This window comes from Talpa occidentalis, unplaced genomic scaffold (genome assembly GCF_014898055.3).
Source record: "Talpa occidentalis isolate TD23 unplaced genomic scaffold, MPIMG_talOcc4v2.1 talOcc4.2, whole genome shotgun sequence".
Classification (NCBI taxonomy): Eukaryota; Metazoa; Chordata; class Mammalia; order Eulipotyphla; family Talpidae; genus Talpa; species Talpa occidentalis.
The window spans coordinates 19,467,659-19,485,814 of record NW_023602073.1 but is presented as its reverse complement, the minus strand read 5'-3'; the positions used below and the strand labels follow the sequence as shown (position 1 = coordinate 19,485,814).

The 18,156-nt window shown below is 42.2% G+C and overlaps 6 non-coding genes across 6 annotated transcripts; 2 read left to right on the top strand and 4 right to left on the bottom strand.

Moving 5' to 3' along the window:
• Nucleotides 1–242: 242 nt before the first annotated feature.
• Nucleotides 243–314, bottom strand: TRNAA-UGC (transfer RNA alanine (anticodon UGC)). Its single transcript has one exon. It is a non-coding gene; the product is annotated as a tRNA-Ala (tRNA).
• Nucleotides 315–2,184: 1,870 nt separating this feature from the next.
• On the bottom strand, nt 2,185–2,258 carry TRNAT-AGU (transfer RNA threonine (anticodon AGU)). Its single transcript has one exon. It is a non-coding gene; the product is annotated as a tRNA-Thr (tRNA).
• A 712-nt stretch (nt 2,259–2,970) lies between these two features.
• On the bottom strand, nt 2,971–3,043 carry TRNAF-GAA (transfer RNA phenylalanine (anticodon GAA)). The gene has a single exon. It is a non-coding gene; the product is annotated as a tRNA-Phe (tRNA).
• A 3,165-nt stretch (nt 3,044–6,208) lies between these two features.
• On the top strand, nt 6,209–6,280 carry TRNAA-AGC (transfer RNA alanine (anticodon AGC)). Its single transcript has one exon. It is a non-coding gene; the product is annotated as a tRNA-Ala (tRNA).
• Nucleotides 6,281–6,641: 361 nt separating this feature from the next.
• Nucleotides 6,642–6,713, bottom strand: TRNAA-AGC (transfer RNA alanine (anticodon AGC)). The gene has a single exon. It is a non-coding gene; the product is annotated as a tRNA-Ala (tRNA).
• A 7,871-nt stretch (nt 6,714–14,584) lies between these two features.
• On the top strand, nt 14,585–14,656 carry TRNAA-CGC (transfer RNA alanine (anticodon CGC)). The gene has a single exon. It is a non-coding gene; the product is annotated as a tRNA-Ala (tRNA).
• Nucleotides 14,657–18,156: the final 3,500 nt, after the last annotated feature.

Below are 18,156 nucleotides of genomic sequence, written 5' to 3'. Positions count from 1 at the left end.
TGGCTTGCACACAGCTAGCAAATACAAAAGTGAGAATTCCTTCATTTTCTTTTGTTATAGTTAATGATTTCTTGGTTTATTTTTGTTTTGGTGGTCATGAAATGGGACAGTAACATGAAGAAGTTGACATTTTAGATGTCTATAAGAGACCCTCTTGAGCACATCTGTCTAAGCACATTCTAACCTCAGTCTGGAATTCTGGAGACTTCTCTGCACATTGGAGGGAGGGGGAAAAAAACCTTTGGAGGTGCTGGGTATCGAACCCAGGACCTCATACATGCAAAGCATGCGCTCTACCACTGAGCTACACCCCCAGACTGTGGGTGAACCTTTAGTGATATATTGAGAAATAAGCTCATTTTCTTTTTCTTTTGGAAAGGTTTAACTCTTGATCAGAAAATTCATTATGTTAAGGCCACCCTTTCTACAATTTTGCTCTCTGAACTTTTTTTTCTTTTATTTATTTATTTATTTATTTATTATTCATGCAAGCACTGGGTACAGTCAGAAGCACTGGAAGGTGAACGAATTCACCAGAGCCAGAGCGGGGAGCAGAGCAGACAGAAGGACCGAAGTACACTGCTGAGGGGAGCAGCGGGTGGCAGGAGAGGTCTGCGCACCATGTGGGACCCTCCTCCTGTGGCCGGGGAGCAGCCGGGGATTGAACTGGCGCTGCAGAGACCGCGGGCAGCTTCGCAACCCAGCACTCAACCGCTGCGCCACCGGGGAGGCCCTGAACTTTTTTTTCTTAATGGTTGTGCTCAAAAATAGAAACTGAATTCTAAACCCAAATTCCCTGCTTTGTCCTCTCCAAAGATCTTCTCACTGCAGAATGCCTATTTCTTTTCTTTTAACTCTTCTGAATTACATTCCCAAAAAGTGCCAGGATGGAAATATATCTTTCCTTCATTCCTTTCTCTGTACAGTTTCTTTTTCCTCCCATGGGTCTTTCTTCCTAACAATCTTCATTAATCATCTGGTCTGTACTCACTCAAGCACCTCTGATTTTCCACAGTTAACCCCTTGCTTCACATTCTACAATAAACCTTGTTTTACTCACCAGCCATCTAGAATCCTCCCCTAGAAAACTGAGGGAGAACCTTGACATCCTGTGTGCAAAATAAAAATCATTATCTCTTATTGCTAATCATGTTGCTTTCCATCCATTCAATATCTTGAGATATGCCTTCATCCAACAGCTAGTTGGCAAGTCAAGAAAATAGAAAAGGGAGAGATAAGAGAGAAGAAAATATCTATGGATTCAACTCCCTCCTCCTTGCCTCTCTATTCCTAACCAAGTAGTGGCTTACTTATTGTCACTATAGATGAGTTGAATTTTCTAAACTCATTTTCTAAACTTTTGATCTTGCAGCTTTCATTCATCATAATATTTTAAGATTTGGCCATGTTGTATGTGTCAATAGTTCATTTTGTGCTGGGTAATATTCCAATGTCTACAGGATATACAATTTTTTATCCATTCAGCTATTAATAGACATTTGGGTACAGTTGTTGGTTTTTACAAAGAAATAGTTATGAACATTTGTCTACAAAATTTTGTATCAACATGCAGCTCCTTTTCTTTGAGGTAAATACTTGGCAGTTAATGGTTGGATCACAAGATTAGTATACATTTGACTTCTTAAGAAATGGCTAAATTCATTTGAGGTTATACTGTTTTCCACTACTGCCAGCAGAGTATGAGTTTCTTTTCCTCTGCATTCTTGCCAACACTTGGTATGGTTAGTCTTTTTACATATTAGCCCCTCTGGCAGTTGTGCAGTGGTGTACCATTATAGTTATAATTTCTATTTTGCTAATGACTAATGATGTTGAACATCTTTGAATTATTTACCACTCTTATATGTTCTTTGATGAAATATCAGCTTAAATATTTTGTCGATATTTAAAATGGATTTTTTAATTGTTGAATTTTGAAAGCTATATATTCTAGTTGCAAATTCTCTATCAGACAGATGCCTTGCAAAGATAGTCTTTCATGCTGTGGCTTGTCTTCACTCTCTGCAACACATTTTTCACAAAGTAGGTTTAGATTTTTGAAAAATTCTAAAGTTGGGGGATGGAGGAAGGCTAATAGTAGGGAAAAACTGCTGAACTTTAAGGAAAATAGCAAGACTTCTATTATTAGAGGAATGATCAAAACCTCAGGTAAGGACTCCAGCAAGGCCTCGCTGGGATTTGAACCCAGGATCTCCTGTTTACTAGACAGGCGCTTTAACCAACTAAGCCACGAAGCCAACAAAAAGTTGTGATCTGTTTTCATTTTTAAGGTTGAGAAAAAAAATAAAATGAATGCTAATCCTTTGAGATATGTGAAATGCATATGAAATTCTTATGTCAGTGCCCAATTGTAAAGTTTTATTGGCAACTTCATTCATTGACATGTGGCTGTGACTGCCTTCAGACTACACCAGTGTCAGCGACAGAGACTGTAGGTGATACTCTTACTCTTCTCCTGGCAGCTCTGTGTACTGCAAATTGCAGCGATTCAATGAATTTCACAGCTTTTTCAGTCTCACATGCATATCTGTACCGTCATAATTTATGATGATGTTTATTACCAGTGCTGATACATGCTAGATTTAAAAAATTAGTGGATCTTTATTACCACTGTTTTATTGACTTATGGTAGCGGTGTTTGTTGTGCAATTACAGATGTCCTGGTTCTCGAAACGAGATTGTTTCAGGGGGTCCGGCCTTCCACCCCTCTCCAAATTCCACTGATGTTCAGGCCCCTTATATGAAATGGCAAAGTACTTGCATGTAAATTACGTACCTCCCTCCTTATACTTTAGGTTACTTATAATACAATGTTACTTATGATACAATGCAAATCCGATGTAAACAGTTATACTATATTGTCTAAAGAATAATGATATGAATTAAAAGTTTGTCTGGTACAGATTTTTCAGTCCAGATACGAATGCCTTAGTTACTAAAAGTTCAGTGTGCCGAAACCCGGGATTGAACCAGGGACCTTTAGATCTTCAGTCTAACGCTCTCCCAACTGAGCTATTTCGGCCCCTGTAGACCCAGGCCTTTCATTCTCGTTCTTTTTCTGTACTTGGCTCATTTTCAACCTTCCTCTAGAAGTTGTGTTTAGTATATTTGTCCTCCCAGAAAGATTTGGAATCTTGTCTTCCTTGTACACATGTTGGACCCCATTTCTGGCAGCAGGGGATGGTAAGTGGAAGCGGGAAACTTTGAAGAGAGATGACAGCACGGGATTCATTGGAAAGCCTGTTATTCTCATCCCTTCACATGACCTAGACACAGCTTGGAAACAAAAGGAAATATTTTGGGGGTCTCCTTTTCTTCTTCTTCTTCCTGTTCCTTTCTTTCTCATAACCTCTAATAATGCTGAGAGATGGGATTCAATGACCCTCTAAAATTTCTGAAAGAATGCAACATATATGAATGTGACCAGACTAAACACTCAACTCACAGAAAAGCACTGCTAGAAAATTTTAGATGATGTTGTTATATACCATCACAACAGAATTTCTTCACTAAGATATTTTTTAATGAAAAGGACTCTGTAACCAAATAGGTGTTTGATTAACTCCTTTGTTAGCTGTGCAGCAAAGCCCTTTACTGTGGCGAGATAATTAAATAATGGTGGTCAAAGAAATATGTCAGGCAAAAAGAAACTTGCTTAAGACTATTGGTTTTGGGGGGAGAAAAGTTGATTCAAGACTTGAGGACATTGGTGGCAACATCAGTAGTTAATTTTAAAATTTTTAATTTAAAATTTTTAATCAACAGTTAATTTTTTTTTAAAAATGCAAATGATTTTGCATGGTGTTCATCAACTCTTGAGGTCACAGATGTCACCTGTACCTTTACCTGGTCACCATGGTTACCAGACATCATCCCACATCATGCCAAAGTTGCATTTAAAGTTTGCAGGCTTTATAAAGTCATCAAATTCAAACCCAAAATGCACCCCCTTCCCTAAGTTACCATCCAACACACCCAAGGCAAAATTGTAACAGTTTATTAAGCACAGGTAGAAAAGTCACTCTTCCCTCTGTAGCTCTGTGAAAAAGGTTTCTCCCTAATGCAACACGAAACACCTGTAAATCTTCCTAAAAGTAACGTTCACTTTCCTTATCCCCAAACCCTCAAATCTATATTATGTGTCAACTCTATTGCTATCTCTAGCCTGTCTGCTTATCTCCACCCCTTTAATTAGTCCATGTGAGAAGAGCATTTCTCTGTTCAGATTGCCGCTGAGACAAGTATGGCGTATAAGCAGTAAAGGAGAACGCCATAAAAGTCCCTAAAAATCTCCAGAAGAAAACCGGGTATCGGAGGACTTCCCCAATGAGGAAGACACAGGAACCGAAGGACCAAAGAACCAGCGCTCCACTTAAATGCGCCAACGTCGGGTTAAAAGCCTGATGCGCTATCCGAGGTGCTGACCTAGCATTGTTGAAAAATCTACTCGTCTGTCTGCCTTAACTTTCTGTCTCATGGCTTTCTTATATTCTAAGCCCAACGTGCTAAAAATCAGTTGCTGCCTCAGATACATAAGCGCAAAGCCCCTGGTAGAAGCTGTTTCCAAGTTCAAAATTTCTCCCCTGAAGTCCCTTGGGGATCCTGACCTGGCTTTCCCGTTGCCCTCAAGGGCTACTGATTCCTGCACTATTGCTCACCAAAGAAGTGAGCCACTTGAGCGCCCTCCAAAGTGCTCAAGCTGTTTACCCAGCAAGGAAAAAGGCAGCTAATAGCTCTCAAATTAACCTAATCTGGAATAAAGCAAGCCAGATCTTCTCTCTCTCTCTCTATCTCTCTCTCTCTTTCTCTCTCTCTCCACACACACTCATACAAGAAAAGCAAGAGATTTATTGATAGACATGAGGAAAGACAGGAAAGGTCTCTGAACAGGGAGGGATCCCGAAAGGGTACCCTCTGAGGGTGTGAGAAGTAGGTGCTTTTGTGGGTACAGTAGGCAAGGAGTAGGAGTTTGGGTGTTGGGTGTCTCCACTTTGTGTCTCTTGCTGATTGGCTGGGCCCAATGGATCTCCTAGGGGACTGAAGCCCACTGAGTCTTCCCAAATCACCTGGCCTGCCTTCCAGAACCAGCTTTGGCCCACTGCTTTTGTGCTATTGTTCTGATGTTCTGAACATTCCATTCCATTTTCTTTTCTTGCATTGCTGTTCATTTTTGTACAATATTTGATTTCTCCCCTCAAGTGTAACCCCATAAATCTCCCACCACCATAAGACCAGCAAACCATCTGCATAGTCCCTTGTGTGCTCTTCCTTCCCCTGTTTTAACTTTGAACATTGCATTCTTAATTGAGTTGGGGGTCACACAAGCCAGATCTTCTTGAGGGATCTATGTATTTATTCTCTTTCATTTAGAATAATGGGGCCCTCTCTTTGTGGTGGATTTTATTAATGAAGAACCATTGTTTTCCATCTTTATTATGACACACATTTTGAATAAAGGAGGGAAACATCTACTTTTTGTGTCCTGGGGAGGCAGTGTTTGAAGACCTGTCCAGGCCTAACAGAAGAAATTCATTTCTCTTCCCTTCGTGTTCACCCCACTATGAAGACCATTTTGTCTGAAAGAGGAACTACATCGACAGGAACATCTTTTCTCATCCTCTCCTTCCTGACTTACTCCCCAGAGGTCTAGGAACTAGAGGTACAGCATCCTGGACACAATGCAATTTTCACATTTCCAAAGACGTTGGACCCAGTGCTGTTGGAAGAAAACAACTGACACACAATTTGCTTTTCCTCTTCAGGCCAATATTATGAATGAATTACAGTCTAATCTTGCCCCTCCACCTGCTCCTAAATTTCCTGAGTAGCTTGCATGGTACTACTGGTCCCTGGATTCCCTGCACAATCTTTTCTATTTTTCAAAGAGAAGGTGCACAGAAAGGAAGGAAGTGGATGGCTCAGGGGAAGATACCATCCCGGGGCACCCCTGGGCAGTGACCACCCAGGAAGTCAGCTAGGGCCATCCTTGGAGGGGCCCACCCCTGGGACTAGCTTGGTTGCATGAAGGTGCCTTTTAGTTCAGACCGAAGTGTCTCTTCTCCCGAGTGTTTGAGAAGGGCTGGAGCAGAACCAAACAGATCCTGGTCTATTACATTAACCTAAATCCTGGATTCCCTGCAGGTAGCAGTGGTACCACTTATGCACAATATTTTCAGGGGTGCCAGCAGGGGGTGTAGCTCAGTGGTAGAGCGCGTGCTTAGCATGCACGAGGCCCTGGGTTCAATCCCCAGCACCTCCAAGAGGCTGATAGTTTTTGGTCCCATAGGCTCTTCTCCTTCCAATCTGCTAATTTAAAGGACTCATCGTGCAACATGACAAAAGCAATTGGCCCTGAAGCCATCTCTTTTTCATGGTGTCTTTTTCATGATAGCCAAATACAGACAGATGGGTGAGGAAGGAAAAGGAAAATCAAAAATATTAAATAATATTGTGCCTGTCTGTCTATGACAGAATAAATAATAGCCCTATTCTCACTCCACAAATACACGCAAAGAGAGGGTGGGCTGGCTGATTCCAGAGGTAATAAGCACCGTGAGTGCGCGCAGTAGGTCAAAAGGAGCAGAGTCCACCTGGGCTTAGACACCAGAGGGGAAGATTTATGGAGGTGCTGGGGATTGAACCCAGGGCCTCGTGCATGCTAAGCACGCGCTCTACCACTGAGCTACACCCCCTGCTGGCACCCCTGAAAATATTGTGCATAAGTGGTGCCACTGCTACCTGCAGGGCGTACAGGATTTAGGGTTAGTGTAACAGACCAGGGTCTACTTGACTCTACTCCAACCCTTCTCAAACCCTCCGGAGAAGAGACACTGTGGTCTGAACGGAAAGGCACCTTCATGCAACCAGGCTCTTCCCAGGGGTGGCCCCTCCAGGGATGGCCCTAGCTGACTTCCTGGATGCCAGCCACTGTCCAGGAGCACCTGGGGATGGCATCTTCCCCTAGGCTTTCCATTTCCTTCCTTTTTCTGTGCACCATCTCCTTGAAAAATAGGAAAGATGGTGCAGGGAATCCAGAGACCAGCAGGACCATGAAAGCCTCTCAGGAAGTTCAGGTACAGGTGGGGAGAGCTGTGACCAGCTTATTCTAGGTGAGGGGACGGAGAGACCCTCCACAGGGGACAACCTCTAAGACCTTCGAGGCAACAGGACAATTGAGATTATTTGCAGAAGCATGGTGTGCTGAAGTAGTTCCACTGGGAGAGCTTTTGATGCATGAACAGAAGGTCCCATTCAATTCTCTGTACCTTGCCCTAGATACTGGATAGCTGGGGGCAGGCTAAGACCCTCTGAAGGCCGGGGGTGGGGATGGGGTGCAGGGAGAAGAACGCTGAGGTCTTGGCTGCTAAGTCTGGAATGGAGTCTCCACCTTGCTGAGATGGGTGAGGAAGGAAGACCAAAGAAAAGCTAACAATGTAAGGATGCTGTGCAACATTATTAGACATGATGTATAAAACAATAGTACTGCAAAAACAGAAAAGGGAACAGAACTATAAGGAAACAATTTTTCTATAGATCCTGGAATTAAGCTAGTACAAGTCTGATTCTGGCAAGATGTCACCTATTTTAGATCATTTAACCTTATGCTGCTGTGGGTTTTCCCTGAGCATGGTTAGTTTGAGCCAGAAGCCTTGGTTTAAACATAATTTTAGTTGGTCAGTAAAGCATTTTTCTCTGCTGTTTTTGTTACAGGGCAGGGAGAGGGTCAGCCCAGACCCCGCAAACCTGCCTTCTCTAAATAGGTTCTGCCATCTGCCACATCAACACAAAACATATGAGACTTTAATGGGAAGGAACTTTAATACAATTTGGAAACAATACAGGAAAGGCAAAGAATACAGTTTCCAAATCAAGCACCCAAAGTTACCAGTCCTCTCGTGGGTAAAAGTCCATAGAAGCAGGATTGGCCCAGAGCAAGGCCCCAAAGCCTGCCACAAGTCTAAAGCATCTCCCAGTGGGGACCCACAGAAAAGGATCAGAAACAACCAGACAAGTCTGGAGGGAAAAGAACAAAATCAAAATCAAGACAAAAACAGCTATTGTCACCTCCCCACGGGTCTTTCACCCACATCTGTGTCACCAAGTCCATGACCAAAAGGCAAGCACAGTTTCTCCACATGTCTCTTGGCCCCATGTGCCTCCTCCAGGTCTCCTTCTGGCTCCATCCTGCTTCCTTCCTTCTCAGTCTCCTCTGCAGCTTCTTCTCTCCGTGCTCAGCTCCACCCTCCTTTTGGGTGGGGCAGGAAACCTGGAACCTCCCCCTTCCCTGAGGACCACCCCGTTACATTCTGACTTTGTCCAAAGCACCACAACGCAGAGCTAAGCCCAAGACCTGTATGGGAAACCAGTTCCAAAGCTGTCTCCTTTTCACCATTCCCCACAACCTTGCAGACTTTCCTCTATTTTCCCTTCTTTTGACAAGAACATGGAGCATTTCCCATAGTTTCTGTGACCTCCACAATTGCTCTGTGCTTTGGAGGAGCGTTGGGGGGGAGAGTCAGGCTTAGCACAAAGCACTAAGAGAAAAAAAACTTTAAAAATAAGAAACTCACGCAAATTCCCCTCCCCCACAGGTTCCTCCTCCAAGTTCTGACTCATATCCATAATCCCATTACTTCTGTTTTCTTTTCAGTGTCCTTGGCAATTTCCCCCCTGCCTACAGCTTTAGTTCTTATCAAGCAACGAACACTGTGATGGGATTATTGGACCATAAAAAACCTCACTTGCAAAATTTTGCTTTTAGTTTTTGTAATATGGGGATTGCCTGCTTTAGAAGTCAGAGTTCTCAAGGGACAAATGCTCTCACCAGAAGACACAGCAATGGTTCCACTAAACTAGAAGTTGAAAGTGTCATCTGGGGCCTCCCTGGTGGTGCAGGGGTTAAAGACACAGCGCTATCAAGCTACCAAGATATAGCCAGCCACTGCAGCAAGAGTTCTATCCCCAGCTAGGGAGCTGACCCACATGGCATAGCAGACCTCTCCTGTCTCCCCGCTGCTCCCCTCCACAGTGGATTTCAGTGGATCTGCCTGTTCTGCTCCCCACTCTGTCTCTGGTGAGTCCTCTTACCCCCACACCTTTGGCCTACACCCAGCTCTTGTATGCATAAATAAATAAATCTTTTAAAAAATAAAAATAAATTAAAAAAAAGAAAGTGTCATCTGACCACTTTGGGCCTCTAGTACTGTAACAGGGTGGTCCCCAGGAAAGCGGGAAGTTCCAGGTTTTCTGCCCCACCCAAGGGAGGGTGGAGCTGAGCAGGAAGAGGAGAAGCTGGAGAAGAGACTGAGGAAGGAAGCAGGATGGAGCCAGGAGACCTGGAGGAGGAGCATGGAGCCTAGAGACACGTGAAGAAACTGCGCTTGTCTTTTGGTCGTGGACTGGGTGACACAGATGTGGGTGAGACCCATGGGGAGGTGACAATGGCAGCTTTTATCTTAATGTTGATTTTGCTCTTTTCCTTTTGGGCTTGTCTGGTTGTTTGTGACCCTTTTTTGTGGGTCCCCACTGGAAGATGCTTTAGACTTGTGGCAGGCTTTGGGGCCTTGTTCTGGGCCGATCCCATATGGATGGAGTTTTACCCACGAGGGGATGGGTAACTTTGGGTGTTTCATTTAGAAACTAAATTATTTGCTTTTCCTGTATTGTTTCCTAGTTTTATTAAAGTTCCTTCTCATTAAAGTCTCATATGTTTTGTGTTGATGCGGCGGATGGCCGAACCCATTTAGAATAGGCAGGTTTGCGGGGTTTGGGCTGCCCCTCTCCCTGTCCTATAATAGTACCAATCAATGGGCAATGAAGGAGCTTAATCTACTGGCTGTGGTGATTCTCTATTCAGCCTCAGATAAACTAAGGCAGAGCAGAACATGAAAGACAAGGTTTCCAGAGACCACTGGGACTCTGGGCACTATTATCCTTGAGGGAATCCATATTCTGGGTACTTTTTCCAGAAAAATAAATGGCTAAAACATATAGCCTGTAAGCCTCACCTTTGACCCCTGCATGGTCAACATGATCCATCTGGCCTCAACTTGGGCCTCTTGATTTGTAACTCCCTCTCTGGTCAATGTTCGTGGATCTGTTAGGGGGAAAGGATGTCCTGCGCTAATCCCATACAGGCTTTGTGGACTCCACCCCCACTCCAGACCAAAGCCATCAGGACATTGGGAAAGACAAATCCCGTCACCACCAAAGGGAAGGTGGCTGGGACCTGAGGGTGGAGTTAAGCAGCCAGGGTTGGTATAAAAACCAGACACATGGGCCTTGGGCTCTCTCACTCTGTCGCTCACCTTCTGGCTTCACGGCTCCTGGTTTGCGGCCAGCTCTCAGAGTGCCATTTGGGATTCCAGATCGGCGGATCGGGTAGGACGCATTCTGGACCCACTAAACATAGAGCTTCCATATGATCCAGCAATTCCACTCCTAGGTATTTACCCAAAGGACACAGAAACATCAATTCCAAAGAGCACCTGCACCCCTATGTTTATAGCAGTACTGTTTACAATAGCTAAGCTTTGGAAACAACCCAAATGCCCAAAAATAGATGACTGGATCAAGAAGATGTGGTACATATACACCATGGAATATTACTCAGCATTCAAAAAAGATAAACACATGCAATTTGCAGCAACATGGATGGCGCTGGAAGGGATCATGCTCAGTGAAATAAGCCAAAAAGAAAAAGAAAAATACCGGATGGTCTCACTCATAGCAGGAATCTAGAAAACTTAAATAAGGGACCAGGAAAATGAATAACTATAAGAAAGTGAAAATCAAAATCAACAAAAAACTATGAACCAGAGACACTCTATGGAGGGTGGGGGCGGGGAGGGGAGGGATTGGGGTCAAAATAAGGGAGTTGCAATTGTATGGGGAATATAAAAATAAAATTTATTTTAAAAATAATAAAAATGTAAGGACACAAAAAAATTTAAAAAATAAAAAATAAATAAATCAGTGCTTGCCACATGTAAAAAAAAAACCAAAAACTTTGTCTCCCACTTTTCTCCCTGAGCTGTACATTTCCTCATTTCCCCTTCCCTTGTAAATAAACCTTTTATTAACCTTTCGCGTGTGCCTGCAGTAGAGCATTGATAAGTCCTTTCAAGCGCGCAGATGAGGACCCACAGTCAGGCACCCCATTTTGTATCGGGGCTGTCCTATAACAGATCCACAGGCTTCCAAAACATCAGCATAATGATGTTCTTTTACTTGTAGTGCTCCTGCAGCCTGGAAGAAATTGCAGGCTGGTGGGCACAAAGAAGGCCAAAAATTGCCTCTGGAAGTTTAGAACCAGATGAAAAGAGAAGACAGAAACTTTAACTATTAAAGGGAAAGGGATACATGTCTGCAACAATCACTTGTTCTGGCACTGCTGGAACATGATGAATTTGAATGGCCTATGAAACAGCTCCCCAAAGATGACAAAGATGTCTCCTGTGCACTGTCATACCCAATTCTGGAATTCTGCAGAGACTCACCTCTAGAGACCTGAATGTTCATGTGACTGTGGAAGAGTAGGACTCTGAAGAGAGGGTATCCTGAGGACTGAAGAGGATTCTTTGGGACTGGAGAATTAGGACTCACCAGAATGTATTTCTGAAAAACAAAAGAATGGTTGACCTTAAGCTGATTTTGGACCAAGGAATTTGTTGTTTCTGCTGCAGGCAATTCTAATTCCTCTTAGCCTCCTCCTGTTTTACTGCACAGCATTTCCATTCTATCAGCAGGAAAAGTTCCAGAAGTGGGGTATTTTCTTGAGTCTTCAAATTCCTTCTTCCCCCTATCTTATTCCTCTGCCTTCATAGTTGCCTAGAGGATCACAATGGCAACACAGAAAGTTACAAAGAAGTAGGAAGACAGTGTTTGGGGAGGTGGGGGAGAGAAGTGATCATATCATGAATAAAGGTGGACTCTTTACTAATTGGTGTGGCAAAATCTGGGTAGTTCCCTGGGGTTGGGAGGAGTTGATTTCATACCCTTATTTATACAACAGGATGAATATCAAATGGTGCTTGAGATTTGTGAGCAAAATTTAGAAGTAGTGTGAAAACACAAGTAAAACTTTTTTTTCTATAACTTTGGAACAGGGAAGGCCACGTCAATTGTAATTTAAAAACCCAAAATCATTTGAAGGAAAATATTGACAAATTTGATTTCAAGAGGGCTTCTGAAAGAGTGGTGAGAATACAGGTAATTTTTCTTAGTATATTTATTGTTTCCAAATTTTCTACAATAAGCATATATTATTTGAGTTATTGTAGAGCAAAAGAAAACAAAATCTCCTGTAAGGAAAAATAAAAATCCACAAGCAAAGTCAAAGACAAATTTGAGATTGGAAAAACAGAATTGATATTCCTATCACAAAAGGGATCATTTCTCCATTATAGACTTGGTTAGAATATAAAAGATAACATCCACAAAATCCCATTGGTTTAAACAACAAAAACTTATTCTTTGCACATTTTTTTTTCCTCATTGCTTGGTTGCTGACTCTCCTCCCCAATATTCTTTTTTTTTTTTTTCAAAGATTTATTTATTTATGCATACAAGAACTAGGCTATAGGCCAGAGGTTTGGAGGGTGAGAGGACTCACCAGGGACAGAGTGGGGAGCAAAACAGGTGGATTGATTGAAATACACTGCTGAGGGGAGCAGTGGGCGAGGCAGGAGAGGTCTGCTGTGCCATGTGGGTATCTCCCTGGCTAGGGATCAAACTCATGCTGCAGTGGCTGTGGCCAGCTTCATAGTGCTGCGTCTTAACCCCTTGCGCCACCAGGGAGGACTCTCCCCAATATTCTTAATCTGGGATTTAGGATGATAAAGAAGTATGGGTGAGGGAGACGTTTTTCCTCCACCCATTTTAGGTTCCTGGATTGAGGCCAGTTCAACTGACAAAAGACAGGTTAACATGAGCAAAACAAACATAAGCTTATGAATGCATGAACCATGGCTGGGCCTGGGACTGCTTAATTAAAGAGCTACTACTTGGGCTTATGTAGGAGTTCAGCAAAGAACTATAACTTTGTAGCAAGTGACAAGACTAAGGACTTAAACTTTGGTGCACAGCAACTATGGGAAGGAAAATATATGGGGGAAACCAACTAAGTTAAGATTTGTTTGTGCAGATACATGTCAGCAATTCTCATTTCTCAGAAGTTTCTGCTTTTACTAAAAGGACATTCTGAAAAGTCTTTTTGCATCTGTTAATTCTCATTTGTCCCATATATTTGATCCCATATATTTGTCTCCAACTCAGAATCTTTATGCCAGAGCGACATATTTTGAGGTGGCATATTTTGATCCCATATATTAGTTTTTATCAAGAATATTGTCAGTTGCTATTTCAGAAGAAATGTGAGCTATGGAGAATCATGCAGGTGACTTCAAGATTCCAGGTGAGAAGTGACATGTGTTGTCACTCACATTTTGGGGATAGTATACCTGTTTATAACATATATTAGGCTTACACATATTTATACATACATTATACATATATACACATATATATTCTTTGTGTTTTTTGGATACTATCCTTTAACAGATACATCTTTTGCAAATATTTCTTCCCAGTTTTGTCTTTTATTTCCCTTACGAGTGTCTTTCAAAAAGCAATTTTTAATTACAATGAAGTCCAACCTAATTGTTTCGTGGATCGTGCCTTAGGTGTTATCATTTTTACCTTTGAAGAGTAGCTCGTCTCTTCAGTGTAACTTCTGAAACCAGAGACAAGAATCCTGTGCCCGGGACTGCTGCAGCGGGCCTAGGGGCAGAGACCCTGGCAGGGGTGGGAAGCGGCGCGCCAGGCTGCAGCGCCGCGCACGGGCCCGCGCATCCAGGCTTGGGCGGTCTCGTTCAGGCCCCTGCTGGCGATCGGCAGCCGGCGGATGCTCCAAACCAGAGAAGAGGCAAGAGACGGAGCAGATGGATTAAGGAAGGGAGTGAGGGTCAGGGGGATGAGGGGATCAAGGAAACGTGGCTCCTTAAATCTAAGATTCTTCACAGATTGCCGCTGCCGGGTCAGGTGGACCGGATGACACGCGTGCGGGCTGAGCGTTGCTTCTGGGGACAAAAATCGGGGCAGGTTCTTCTCGTTTTCATCAGGACAGATTTTTTTTTTTTTTTCTCCCTCTCCGAGAGGGGTCAAATTGGGAAGCGCAACTCCAAAGATTCTTTTAAACCTTCAACCCGCTCAATGGCAAGGAATTTTGGTGGCGTTTTCCATGAGTCTTTGATTAAGCGAACATTCTTCAAAGGGTCATGAAAAAATCCTTAATTGTTTCCGCCTAGGATTCTATTTAACCAAGGCAGCAAAGAACAAAGGTGCTGAAGTTCAGACAATTGTGCTGTCTCAATGAACTGGATGTTGGTGCGTTTCTGCAGGAGGCTACTTGGATGTCATCCGGGTCAGGCTTTAATTTAACGAAGTCGTACTGACCTTTAAAGACCAGCACTGTCTGGTGAAAATCAAAGTAACACCAAAACGATACACTCGGCTGCGAGATGTTAACAGGACTGGAATCCTACCCAGCTCATTTCTTCAGTAAGGGGATGTAGCTCAGTGGTAGAGCGCATGCTTCGCATGTATGAGGCCCCGGGTTCGATCCCCGGCATCTCCAGGCCACGCTTTTATTTCCTGTTCCTAGCCAGTCTTGTATCTGGTCTAGATTTATTAAGTAAAATAAGTAAAATATTTTAGTTCTTTCTCATTTTTGCCATTATCATTTCCTTTAAATCGATGTATTTCCCATCTGTGAGTAGAGTTCTCTTTATTAGGATTAACTCACCACCATCTTATTGCCTGCTTCCTGGAAACTCTCTTGGGTTGTTTCACTACGCAGTGAGCAGTAAAAAGTCAGAAGGAAAATTCAGAAGTAGATTCATCCTCTGAGTGCATCCAGAAAAGGAAAATACAATTGCATATGAAAAAATGATTTAGCTCAATTAAATAAGGTCTTATTTATTTCCAATGGAAAATAATCTAATTTTTTAAGGGGGAGAGGAAGTGGCCTACTTTTTTTAGTATTGATATGGAAGTTGCAGATCAGTATTCAAGGTTCCATTTTAGGACCATAAAAGGAATTTCTTCACATAGCTATAGTTACCAATCTAGTTATCATTTTATTTCTCACTGCATCTTGGCTTTGCTGGAGGCTTCTGTGCAGGAGAACTTCTCATGATTCAGTGGAGGAGGTTTGGGAAAGTAGCAAGGGTTAGAAGATGGAAATGGAAGGCAGAGTAGGTTAGAAAGCAGTAAAAGATTGCATGACAGCTCTGAGGATCTAATGGAGGTTGCCATGTGGGCCACTGTCATTAAATGAATTCTTAGGCTCATGTGATTTCTGCATTGTTCCTATCTTCATTCCTTGATTCAGTTGAGTGCTTTGGAATATTGGTATAGTAATAACAATAATGTATTAATTGGGATCACATTTAAAAATACACTAAAAGTAGCCACATGTATTTCTCTGCTAAGAGCAAATCAGTCTGTTATATAATTAACATTTCTTGTGGGGTGGCTTTTCTCTGTTACTATGTAACTGTGCTAAATTTGGAGATAGAACTGAGTCTCAAGGTGGGGAAACAAATAGAGAAATACTATTTGTGACTCTGTATCAGAATATCATGTTTTACATATTTTACAAATGTAAGAGAAGCACAGGGATCCAGAAGAGGGTAGGATCAACTGTTTTTGAGGAGGTAGGTCAGGAAAAGCTTCACTAAAGAAAGAGTTGAGACATGTTATAAAGAATAAGTAGGACCTTTCCAGATCGAGTGAGGATCAAAGCTCTAGTCTAGTCATGATACCCAGATGTTTTTCTAGACTAGATGACTCCAGCTGTGCCTTCTGACTCACCATACAAAGACTGTTCAGGACTGCTAGAGAATAGCACACTGGTACTTCTAGTCTAGGACCTTGTCCAGAATCTCCCTTGCCATCCCCTCAGGACAAGATCTGAAAAGCTCTGGCTGCTGTTGCTTCTCCATACACCTATTCAGAATCAGGGTCCATGACATTTCTATACTTACCATGTCCTTTTGTCCATGGATTAACTTGGTGTCCTCTTCAGGGAGGAGAAAAGGAGCAGGATTAGCAGAATTATTAAGAACTTTGTCACTTTGGAAAGTGAGAACTTCAGAGAATTCCAACTGTACACGTAGAGGCAAGGAAACTGAAGCATGGTGGAGTGTCACCCTGCTCGCCTGCTGTATTTCCCTAGGAGAATTTACAGTGGCACTTTCAAAATGTCTTCATTTTCTTGTACTAGCTAATCCTATTTTCTTTCCCTTCATTGAACACTACCTGTTATTTTAAACATAAAAATTCCATCAAATTAAGGCTACTGTAACTTCTTTTACCTGTTTTTAAAAATGTACCTTTATGCATATCCATCTTTGATGCTCTGCCTATACATCCTCCCATACCACACAGAAAGTCTGGCTTTATCTTTAACTGTATCTCTATAGTTTTACCTTTTCCAGAATATCATAGAGCTAACCTTTTCAGATGGGTTTCTTTCACTTACTAACATGCATTTAAGATCCATTCCTCTCTGTCTTTGCTGAGAGGAATGTGCAATAATATTTTAGTGTGCAATAATATCCCATTACCTGAACATAGCAGTTGGTTTATGCATTCACTTGAAGGATTCGTTATTGCTTCCAAGGTCTGGCAATTATGGAGAAAGGTGCTGTAGACATCTGTGCAGGTTTTTGCATGGACATAAAATTTCAACTTGTTTCAAGTAAATACTGAAGAGCACGATTATGTGGGTGACCGTAGGTTTAGTTTTAAAGAAACCACCAAGCTGTATTCCAAAATGACTACATTATATTGCATCTCCACCAGCAATGAGAGTTCCTGTTGTTCCACATCCTTTTCCAGCACTGTGGGATCTATCTCCCCAAATGGGTTAAATGGGTTTTTCTCATTGTGCCCATAATAGGCCCCGGGTCACCTTAGTTTGGAGGTGCTGTGAGACTGGGGACTTAAAAAAGGCAGACTCTTGAATTAAAAGCAGTGAGAGTACTGAAAGCTAAGAGAAGCTTCTGCCCTCATTGACTCCTTCGCCATTCTGCAATCAAGAAGAGATCATGTCCTAAGCATCTACCCTTCACCTACTCAAAGAAGAACTCACTGGTCTCCCTCTTATGACCTAGAGAATGTAGTTTGGGTTTGGCATCCAGTTCTGGGTTTATTAGAAACACATTCTATCTATGAATCTTTTCTTTATTTTTGGAGTAAGGATAAAGTCACCCTCCTCCTTGTCTGTCACATGAGGTTTCCTCAACTCTGTCCTTGATGCCCCAAGTCCTTAAATGCAAGATAAATATCCCTGGTCCTCTGCATTATTCTTCAGAATTTACAATCTTGTAAATTCCCCATACATATGCTATTAAATTGATTTTTCCTTTGCTAACCCATCTGATGCTGTTTTGATTACTCACTCAGTCTGAGAAGAACCCAGAGAGATACAGGATGATTTTCTTTGCCCCTTGACATAGGGGCATTGGATTTTGGCAAATCTAGTAGGTATAGAGTGGTATTGCGTTGTTGTTTTAATTTGATGATAACATAGGGACCTTGCCAAGCCCGAGATCTTGGGACCAAGGTTTACTCCTGTGCTATTTTTAATGAGTTTTATAATTTTGAAATTTATAATCACCTCTATGAACCATTTATCATTGATTTTGGTGAAAGGTATAAGACCTCTTGCTTCATTTTTTTTAAGTAAGAAAATCCAAGTTGTTCCAGCACCACTTGTTATCAAGACCATCCTTTCTCTACAGCATTCATCACCTTTGTTCCTTTGTGAAAGATCAATTGACTATGTGTCTGCTCTTTTTTATAACAAAAAGTTCTCCAAAGTATCATTTATAACTAATGTCTCCTCTTCTTTTTCTTATGTCTCCACAATTTTTTTCCACCAAGGCTTCTGGTCCTTCTTTTTCTGTGATGAAAAATGTCACCTCTTTGTGTTTATTTAACTTGACCTGCATTCAAAGCAGTTAGCTGCTCTCTCTGAGTCAAAACACTCTCTGTAAATCCTTCTATATCTCTGAGTATCTCCTCTTAGATTCTCCTGCTGGACTCTTTCCTCTTTGACTTCTAAATGCT